Genomic DNA, 11,706 nt, shown 5'->3' with positions numbered 1-11,706 from the left:
TGATCAACCTACGTTACAAGTTTTTTTTTAGGGTGGTCTTTAATTTTTGCCCCCTCCAAAGCAATGGCGGAGCCACCATATGCAAAGGGGTGATAATTGACACCCTTCGTCGGAAAATTACACTGTTTATCCCTTCTGCTGAGCCTTTCTTTTAGTTTAGAATAGAATATAAAACATTTAAATTAGTCTCAGGTTTCATCCATTTCACATGGTGTGGCCAGCTAGCTTACATTATTAGAAGTTGTTGGCTTGCATCTGGAGGCCAAATTAATTATTTCTATTATAATTATATTGACTTTGAGAGCCTCTTCATCAACCCATATAAAATTTGTTTTCTTACAATGTATTTGATTATTAATAAGATTAAAATGACTTTTAGTGATGTAAAACTTATGAGGTAGAGATGTACAGGTAGAGTGATGGTCAGTCAAGAAAGCTCACGTCCAGAAGATGAAGATAATTGAAATGAGGATGCTCAGATAAATGTGTGAGCACACTAAGAGAGATATGATTAGGAATAAAGTTGTTTGGTACCAAGGTAGGAGTGGCTCCATGCCGGACAAGATAAGAAAAGTGAGGCCAAGGTGGTTCCGTCATGTGAAGAGGAGGTGCGAGGGTACGCCAATTAGGAGATGTGAGAGGTTGGTTGTAGCAATAGTTAAGAGAGGTAGAGGTAGAAGGTTAGTAGGTAGTCGGGTTTTGGTCGCACTTCATGTGGGGAGAGTAGGGGGATAGCCTCCTCCTTTTCCTCTTCTCATCATTGCAGTAGTATTTAGTAATTGTGTAGTCTCCTATTCTATGTGTCGCACTATTTGTTGTTTTATTTTCTCTGTGTCTTGCTATTTGGTTTTTATATTTTTCTTGCTGTCTTACTTTGATAACATTCCTTTTGAGCCGAGGGTCTATTGGAAACAGTCTCTTTACCCCATAAAGGTAGAGGTAAAATCTGCATACAACCTACCTTCTCCAAACCTTAGTTGTAGGATTAGACTGAGTGTGTTATTATTAACGTAAAAAGAAAAAAGAAACATTAATTGTGACGAAGGGGAGGAACAATATAGTAATTAACAATCTTTTGTGGTATCAATTTAAAATGCATTGCACAAAATATGGAATTTGTATCTTCAAAATAAGACGGGTTACCTGCGATAACAACTAAATGTAACCTAATGGATGGAGTATATATATATATATATATATATATATTGATGAACTCCATTTACCTAAGTCTTTGCATTAGAATATCTTAAAATGGCAGGCAGGTACAAGAACGTCAGAAGTGTGTATCTTAATCAAAGTCATTTGATGACTATTTGTATTAAAACATCTTAAAATGCATGCCTATGTGTGGGGTTCGAGAATGGGCCGAACCACAAGGGTCTATTTTGTGCAACCCTTACACTTCTGCTAGAGCTTGTTTCCACGACTTGAACATGTGACCTCCCGATCTCACATTGCAACAACTTACGAGTTACTCCAAAGCCCCTATTTTTCATGAACTTGTAGAATTAGTGTATTTCTTAATGAAGTCTTTGTGGAGTCTTTAAATTAGAATATCTTAAGATACCAGGCTGGTCAATTTGATATGGTGTGGCCAGCTGACTTTATTGATAGTAACAACTAACAAATATCCGAGGGAAAAAATATTACAACTTGACTTAGAGATGCCAAGTTGGACCAGTAACCCTGCACCAACCCATGTTTTCGGAGGCTAAGGTACGAGTTCGATAGAATTTAGTAATTTCGATTTGAATCTCATGTCTTTAAAAAATGCATTTAAATAGTTCTTTATAGTCGCATTAACTTTGATAGAGTCATCATCAAACCCAACCACACCATATTATAAGACCTGTTTTCTTACAACATGAAAAAAATAAAGTATATTAACTGTGACGAAACAGGAGGTACAAAGAAAGCAAGAAAATGGAAGGGGAGATGAAGATTGTGTTACCCACAAAATACTCTACAACAACAATAACATACCAAGTATATTCCCATAAAGTGGGTCTGGGGAGGATAGAGTGTACGCAGTCCATACTCCATAGCACTACCTCAAAAGTGAAGTAGATCCCCGCCTCAAGACTCAAACAATCTGGAAAAAAGACATAATATAAGAACAAGAAACAATAGGTAATACCGAAACAACAGATAGTAATAGAAACAAGACTACGACAAAAATTCATTGGTGACAAACATTAGAGCAGTAAACATCAAATTTTGCTGAGTCTAAAAACAAATAAAACCAAAATGAAGCTGAGAGCTTAGTTTGTTTTATTAAATAATAAAAATCTTTTGTACCAATAGAGTACATGAATGTGTATCTTAATGAAGTCTTTGCTGAGTATTTGTTTTAAGGCTTCATACATAGCCACCCCCTTAAACTTTACCGCTCGAACTAAGTCATGTTTCAATTGAACACCTCAATGCCTAATAAAGTGTTCCAATATTACACACTTTCTATTCAAATTTTGAAAATACTTTTACGCGTGTTTTCATTCATCTATGATTTAGTTAACTTAACCATATAAAATATGTTCTCCTTTAATTATATGCATCAACCTCAAGTTGAGAACATCTTAAGTTTTTGCGGGGAACACACACAAAAAAGAGTTCCAAAATGTAAATCGAAAGTGTCTAATTGAAACACTTAATAGAAGTCGCAGTGTTCAATTAGAACAAAGTTTAGTTTGAGTGTCTAAATGAAATAGCATGGCAAGTTTAAGGGCCGAATATGTGTAAAGCCTAGTTTTAAAATATCTTGAAATGCATGCCATACTGGTCCATGAACTAGTAGAAGTGTATATCTTAATGTAGTTTTTGTTGAGTCTTTATGTTTAGAATATCTTAACATTTCAGGCTGCTCAATTTTTATATGGAATGGTCAACTGATATCATTGGCATCAAGGGTGGAGCTACAACCATCGGAGGATGGTCAATTGACCCTCCTTCATCGGATGATTATACTCTATATAATACAATTTTGAACACGCAATTGAAAACTCTTAGTGAAATTTGTGATTTTGCCACTGGTTAGGAGTAGATTTGACATATACTGAATATATCGCAAAGAACAGAATCATTTCTTTTTGTGAAGATTAATACACCGCGACATGGACACTAAGGTTAGTTTTCATAGGGAGAAGCGGCGACCTCATTCATTCATTCTAACAACTCATTGCCCTATTTTCTTTAGATCTAGTCTATATAATGATAATGACCGAGACTCTGTTAGTTAAGATGGACGCAATCAGTGACCTATGACTAAATGTGCACTAATTTTGGTAAGATGGACGACTATTAGTGCTCGACCTCAAAGAATAGAGACTATTTTGGGCCTTTTTTCAGCTTTCCTCACTGGAACAACAAAAAATCTGGTAGTTAACTCAAATTATCTACAGATGAAACTTAAACAAAACCATAATGGCTCTTATTGGCTCCCATTTCACCGTGTGACCGGCGGATGTTGTTCTTATTCCCCTTCCTAAACATATACTACTCAGTGATCTACAAAATCCAAACCGGAAAATCAGCAGCACATTTCCAAAAATTTGAAACTTATGTTCTAAAGATGAAGCAATGTGTTTGATGTTGGACAATATTTCCAGCTATGATCAATTGTATCTTTTTGCTATCTTCATATTTGATGAAGTCCCTACATAGATGATGTACTTATCAGTCTGATTCCCATAACAAATATTGGGCCTTGTGATCGCAAACTTTCCATAAATCTTGTATCGAGAGTTGGGCCTACTTTACTAGTTATCGCATGTAGTGATGGCAATTGGGGCGGGGTAGGGTAGGACAGGGTAGAGCAAGCCTTGACACGCCCTGCCCTGCCCCATTTAGTATTTCTTGAAAATTAGCCTGTCGCACCCCTCCCTATAAAGACCCGTCCTATCCTAAAATAACTCAAATATCTAAAATAGAGTTATATGTCTAAATTATGAGACATTATATGAGGTAGTTTGAGTAGAAAATGTTGATCAAAGGAGAATCCCATAAGGAAATAAAAGGGATAGAACTGACATAAGGAAATAAAAGGGATAGGGATAGGTAAGTTTCATCTATAACTAATTTAGATTGATATAAGTTCCATACAAACTTAGAGATTAAGGGGTCTTTTAGTATGCGGGATGAGATAGACGAGGATGTTGCGTCGGACTTTACATTGCTAAAAAAGGTCCCCTCCAACAAGAAATTCCATGGCAGACTGATAAACCCATGACAGACAAAAAGAAAAAGAAGAAAGACAATTTGTTTGGTCATAGCTTAATAAAGGAAAAGCAAAAGCAAAAATATTGATTGGTAACTTTGTATAAGTAGTTAACTAACATGCTACTATAACAATTTAATTCACAAGTGTACATATAACTTAATATGTTTCTTCATCCAAAAAAAAAAAACTTAACATGATTCAAGTATACATTATTAATTCAATTTACTCTATTATAGGAGGTTATTATTCTATTTTTCATGTTACCTTAACAAGCTTGATATGATAGATAATAATGTTTCATCCAAAGGACTCACAAGTCCATAATTTGAGTGAATTTGGTAATCAGAAAAATAAATAATGGATCCAATATTGTACAATGCTGCGAAGAACGGCAGGAAATAGATTTTAAATAAATTAGGACCTTCCCTCGAAATTCAATTTTAGGCCATCAAAAGTATTGAACCGCTCATGTCCACTATAATGAGAAATGTTACACCTTATAGTGACGAATACAATACTCAAAATAAATACTCTAACTCACTTTTAATTTAAACACCTTATGATAACATTGTTCATTCTCTTTATTTTTTCTCACAAACTATTTTTTCTTACACACCGACCTCTCAGTTCTCTCCACACTTGAGTGTTTTTTTATGTTTATTTATAGTATAGAGCTGAATGTTGCTAATGATAACATCATCACTAAAGGAAGAGATTGAGGACCTCCAAATTCATAATTTCTAGCTACAACTAGCATCTTTTTTTTTTATATGGCCATGATGTTTGGACCTCGACTAATTCTACCAGATACCTATTACCTCCCACAAGGTACCTCCAAATTGCCTTGTATAGTTCTATTCTAAAAAGAAAGACTCAGCAGAGACTTCACCATTAAGAGTCTAATAGTTTTCCTATATAATGTTTCATTCAGAGAAACTAAAGGACTTACCAAAGATCATAAATTTGCAACTGGTATGTATGCTACTTTAGTAGTTGATCTTGCCGTTACTGTATGCGTTATCGATGGCATCTCTTTCTATATGGTCTGCTTTATGATTCTTCTTCCTAAAAAACATGCCTAGAGATAATCTGAACAGATCCATTGTGTGACAATAAGATTTCATCATTCTAAAGATGCAGCTAGCAATGTATTTGATATTCTTCTGATTAACTTATGTTCAATAAAGATATGTTGCATATAATTTCTAGGTATCCTATGAGTTCAATTCCATGAAGAATACTGAGCCTTGTGATCTCAAACTTTCTATAGAACTTTTATACAGAGTTGTGTCTACTTTACAAGGTCAGTGTACACCCCACCCTCCGCACACCACGCTTGTGGGATCACACTGGAAATGTATGTTTTTGTTGTAAAATTGAAAGAATATCAATGTGGATGACAACAATTGTTTATGAAGAGCTTACAAACCCAAATTAATGACATATGAAACTTACCAAAATAACAAAGACGCAATTGATAAGCCGGTGTGGAGCTATAGTGTAGGAAGCGGGTTAGGCAGAGCAAGTAATTTCATTCAAATTCTGTATTTCTCTTAAGCAATGTAGGAAGCGGGTTCGACTCAGTGAAGACTTCATTAGTTAAGATATGTATATATACAAATAATTCTGCAAGTTGATGGACCAGTATGGCATTACTCAATCAGTACAAATGATTTTTATAACTATTAGAGAAAATGGTCTAAAAACCCCCCAACCTATACTCGAAATCCCAACTACACACTCCAACTTTACGGGTGTCCTATTACCCACCTGAACTTTATATTTCTCTAGTTTATACACACCTAAGTGCTGACCTCAACACATAAACCAAATAATTAGGCCTGCGTGATTCCACGCACTGGGTCCCCCGCCTCTTCAACTCCTATTTCTTGTTTTTTCCCCATTTCTCTCCTAAAACGTAAAAGAACAAAACAAATCCTCGTTTCTCATTTTCAATCCTTCTCCATTAGTAATGCGCTCTGGTAACTAAGAGCGCAGGTTGACAGTTCCACCGGAATGGCCATAGCGCCGCCGGCGACGATCAGACAACCTTCAGACCAATGCGAAAATATACCCATGGAGGAGACAGATCTTCTCCAACAAGAATCACCCTCAAATTCCAACCACAACTCCTCGAATTTGAATTACATTCCAGCGATCACTGTTCATCTTTCGGAGGAGGAGTTAAAGTGGGTGCAAGAAATTATTTCCCTAGTCAAATCTGGAGTGATTCAGATCGTTCCAATTGATGGAATGGAATCTACACCTCAAGATCTACCTAATCCTACAAAATCACAACATTCTATCTTACCGTTTGAGAGATCTGCTCAGGCAATTTTGGGGGGAGAATTGCCAAAATCGCCTCTCAACTCAAACGGAGTTTCACCGGCGATAACTGAGATTCAGGAGAAACAAATCACTATGCTGGAATCCCCTCAACCTAGCGCACCCAATTATGTAAGTAAAATCGATATGAACAGAGGTTGTAATTCAGGCGAACTCACCGGAGCTCAGGCAAACAAAATTTTGGAAGTCTGCTCAAAATTTTAGGTCCCGAATTTAATTTCGACCAAGAAGTTTGCAAATTCAACAAAATTCCGTGTTCGCATCTCACTACAGCGTTGAGCATTGGGTCTGATTCATCTATACAAAGCTTATTCAAGTTTTTATTTGCCATTTTTGATGAATTTCGAGAAAATTCAAAATTCAAATTAGAGACTTAAATAAGAAATTAGAGCAGATTACAAAACCTAAATTCAAGATTTGAAGTAGAAATGAACATTAACAACTAAACCCTACTTAATTTTGAGAGGAAATTGTGATTTTTTTATAAAAGGAACAAGGGTTAATGGTGGGAAAGAAGAAATAATGGTTTATTTAAAGGTAGGGAAGATGACCGTTGGAGAAGGAGGAATTTTTAGTCAAAATTAACCTTCTAACGCGCCTAGAGGAGGTGAGAACACCTCCCATGACAGGTCAGCACTTAGGTGTGTATAAAATAGAGAAATATAAAGTTCAGGTAGGTAATAGGACACCCATAAAGTTGGAGTGTGTAGTTGGATTTCGGGTATAATTTGGGGGGTTTTAGGCCATTTTCTCTAAATATTACAAGACCTCTTCTTTTTGGTTTGTTTACTTTTAATTAGTATATTGGTCGTCACTGTTAAAATTTTCTTCATTCTTTTTTCTTTCATTTTTTTAAATTTGGAAAAGAGATGTTTCTATGCGGTTGTTGATCAGACTTTCGAAATCAATCAATGTAATAATAATACAAGTTGACTTGGAACCATGTGAACTGGATGACCCTGAAATTTGTATAGTATTTTTGTTATTCTTAAACAAAGACTCAGCAAAGACTTAAGAGTTTCACCCTGAGAAAGCAAAGATCATAATTTGGGCGAATAATGAACCCAACGTTGTACATTGCTGCTAAGCAAGGCAATACAGGAGGTGGTACTTTTCTACTTGTTGATGATGTGATAAGGGATGAAAGAAATGAGTACCAGGTCACTCCAAAGGGCAACACAGCCCTCCACGTCGCAGCCCTCTATGGACAATCAGGTTATTTGGAACAAAGCAACAGTATTACTTTTGAATTGTTGTGCTTTACCAATAATAAAAATGAAATTGCACTTCACTTAGCAGCTAATAAAGGGCACACAGATGTGGTGAGGGTGCTACTTGGCGTAGTAGGTGGAGAGAGTGAGAGGAACAAGACACTCATGAGGATGACAGATGACAGTCGAGATACCGCCCTGCACAAGGAAGTGAGGATTGGATGTGTACACACTGTCACACTCTTGGTGCAAGCCGATCCTGAATTCAAGTTCCCACCAAACAATGCTGGGGAGACACCACTCTATCTGGCGGCCGAGTCTGGTTCTCTTAGTTGTTTGTCGGAAATCTTAAAATACTGCAAGACACCAACGCACGGCGGTCCATGTGATCGAACGCCTTTGCATGCGGCAATCATCCAGAAACATATGGGTAATTAATTACTTCATTAAATTGATTTAGTAGTGTAAACTTTAAATCAACTTAGAGCTTGTTAGTTAACTATTTATTCAAGGTCACCAATCAGTGCTTATTATATAGAATTTTGAGTTTACCGTTACTGTTAAGAATTTTCACTATTAGTTCACTTTTACGTATCGTAGCACATAACATGTCTTGTTTTAAGATTCCAAATTCCATTTTTATTAAAGGTTAACCAGATGATCTTTGATTGACTTGACAGTCTAAGAAATCTTCATATTGTTGGTATATATAAGCTAGATTTTTTTTTGTTTTTTTTTTTTGAAACGGGTAACTTGAAGCTAGATTTTATAGAATTACCTACGATTTCTTTTTAATTGACTTGATTTTGTAAATGTGTTTTACATCATTAATGTGTGGCAAACATTTAAATTACTTCGGAAATAATGAGAGTCTATACCTTGAATGAATTTATTTAAGAGGGGTCTTTTCAGCTTATTCCTTTCAAATGCTTGAATTTGAAGTCATCAATATACAAATTTACCCTTTAAAATATAAGAATAATCTTCTGCTAATTTCTCTTTAAATGACTCTTAAGAGTAATTTGAAGTGATGGAAGAGGAAGACAATTAAAGAATAAATAATTAGAGCTTGTTTGGATTGACTTGTTTAAGTGCTTTTAAGCACTGTTATAGTGTTGGGTAAAATAGTAAAATGCTTCTAAGCACTCATTTTTAATCCAAAAAAAAAAAGCAAAAATAAGTCAAAAGCTATAAGCTCATCCACACATGCGGTTAGTGTGAAGCTGATTAGGAGCTTTTGAATGATTTCATAATTTGTGATGAATTAATTATCATAATATTTGAGACGTCTGTGGAGAGCCTTGGGGCAGTGGTAAGGTTGTCTCTATGTGGCCTGTAGATCACTGATTCAAGCCGTGAAATCTTAGCCACGGAACTTGTGTCAGGTTAGGCTGCCTATGTGGGACGCTTCATGCATCAGGCCACAGTTTCTAGTTTCTTTTTTTAATTTTCAATATTTGACATATATATCTAGGTTGTGTGGCATCACTATTGCAATTGGATAAATCGTTATGGAAGGAATCAGACAAATAGGGTTGGAATCCTTTGCATTATGCTGCTAACAAGGATTGGCAGGAGTAGTTTGTAATATGGTGCAACGGGATAAGTCGTTAGCCTACACTCGAGCAGGCAAGGAAAATGACTGGACAACATCAATTCACATTGCAGCCAGTGAAGGTTATGTCGACATGATAAATGTGATATCAGAGCAGTGTCCAAATTACTGGGAAATGATTAACAGCAGTGGCCAAAATGCTCTTCATGTTGCCATATCGAACCAAAAAAGAAGAGTAGTCAGATTGTTATTGAATTCTAAAGAATCACATAACCTTATTGACGAGGCAGATAATGATGGCAACACTCCTCTCCATTTGCTTGCTGCTTCTAAATATCTACATGTGCCATTACAATTAATAGGACATCCCCATACAAAGAAGACGTTATTTAACAAAGAAAACCAGACTCCGCTTGACATAGCAGAGTCTAGCACAGAGACAACAGCTATGGTACGTACCTGCTACTTACTCACCTTAAGCAACACAAGTACAAGGATATGTTATTTCATTCTGTGGAAGTATGTTCTTAGAGTCTTGATCTGCTAATGTGAATTACAACTTGTGATTCATTTATCTAAATTTCAAAGATATAAATTGTTGTCAATTCCGTGACTTAGGTAATTAATTTTCTGCCATATATATGCAACTAATTACATATAGACTTACTAGTGCTGGACGTGTGAGTCCCATGAGTAATATCAATACGTATTTGATTGAAGTATAGGATATATACCTACTGAAGTTACATCTTCTTCCACTATATATTAACTCAACTAGTGATGAAAATAGGAGAAATATTTATTCAAGCAGAACCTTCGCCATGGTCGATTAAAACACACAAAAATGCAAGAGCAAGAGGTTGAAATGGAGTCGAGCAAGAACAAAGCTAAGAGTGATGAGAAAGGTGAATTGGAAAAAATTATGGCGGCAACTGAAATACATCTAGTTGTGGCTACTTTATTAGTTACAGTTACCTTTGCAGCCGGTTTCACATTACCAGGAGGTTTTGAGAGTGATACCAGTGGCCCTTATAAAGGGTTGGTGATTCTAGCTAGAAAACAGCATTTCGTGTATTTGTTGTTTCGGATGCCATCGCTTTTACATGTTCCACTGTTGTTGTATTCAACTACTTCTTCAGTGCAGCAAATGCAGCAACTACAACAAAACTTAAAATTATGCGTGTGCTTTTTAATACGGCAATGTTGTTGCAGCTTTTCGCGATGTCAGCAGTAGTAATTGCCTTTGTAACTGGTATGTATGCTACTTTAGCACATTCAGTTGGTCTCGCCATTACTGTCGCTGTCATCGGTTGCATGTATTTCCTTGTGTACGCTCTTTTATTATGTGCCTTCAACTAAACTCGTGATGTATTATCACTATGTAGGTAAAGGGCTCTCAGACCCTACTTTGTGGGATTACGTTTGAATATATTGTTATTGTTGTATGTGAGTAGCTGAGAGACATGAATCTTTGGATTAATGTTCTATAATATCCAGAAAACGATCATATTTACCCTTGTAATCTTAGGAATGAGTTATGATTGCCCTTAGTCATACTTTTTTTTTTGGACATATTTGCCCCTACCATACAAGTTTAGGCACACATTTGTTCTTGGACAGTTAAGTATCATGTTTTCACTTTTATCATCCTATGTGGTGCCTACGTGTGTGTATATATATATGTATATATATTAATTTCATTTAAAATTTTCTCCTAATTTATTATTATGCCCAACTCACTATTATACCCACCCATTTAACCCATAAAACCCAAACGTCCAGTACTTATTTCAGGAGGAGGCCCCCCTCCCATGCTTAATCTCTCTATTTCCTCAAGTATAGCTTTTTAATTAATTGAGATTAACCATGGTAAACTCTTTTCTCCTCTCGTTACGTAGAAATAATTTCTCTTTTCAAGCAAATCTTCCAAGATAAATCGTCAATCTGCCCATGTATAAATCTTTAGCTTCAACAACAAAAAAAAATTAATCCTCTTCTTCAAATTAAACAAGACTTTATTTCGTTTTCTCATTTTTCATATGCTGGATGAACACCTTTTTGCTCCTTTTACCTGTCATATGTTCTGTGTTAATCTCCTTGGCTTAATTTTAAAAAGAAGACTAGTAGAAGAATTTATTTTAAAATCTTGAGAATTCTGACAAAAAAATAAAAAAAGATAAACTGAGGTCCATGAATACAAAAATGCAATTAGACCTCAACAAATTGAACTAACCCAAAAATTAATTTAAAGTCAAGAATACTTCTGTTCATGTAAGAGAGATTATTTTGGGTTGTGAAATTTATTGGAATGGATTTTCTTTAGGCCATGGTGAGAGTTTGGCTCTCTTCTACAATTTGAACTCACAATTAGTCATATT

At 35.7% G+C, this 11,706-nt stretch overlaps 1 pseudogene; it reads left to right on the top strand.

The window, feature by feature from the left end:
- The first annotated feature begins 10,164 nt into the window (after positions 1–10,164).
- Positions 10,165–10,716, top strand: LOC125875978 (protein ACCELERATED CELL DEATH 6-like; annotated as a pseudogene).
- Positions 10,717–11,706: the final 990 nt, after the last annotated feature.

The sequence above is a fragment of the Solanum stenotomum genome, chromosome 9, assembly GCF_019186545.1.
Source record: "Solanum stenotomum isolate F172 chromosome 9, ASM1918654v1, whole genome shotgun sequence".
Lineage (NCBI taxonomy): Eukaryota > Viridiplantae > Streptophyta > Magnoliopsida > Solanales > Solanaceae > Solanum > Solanum stenotomum.
The sequence above is the reverse complement of the archived record's forward strand: the minus strand, read 5'-3'. Positions and strand labels throughout refer to the sequence as shown.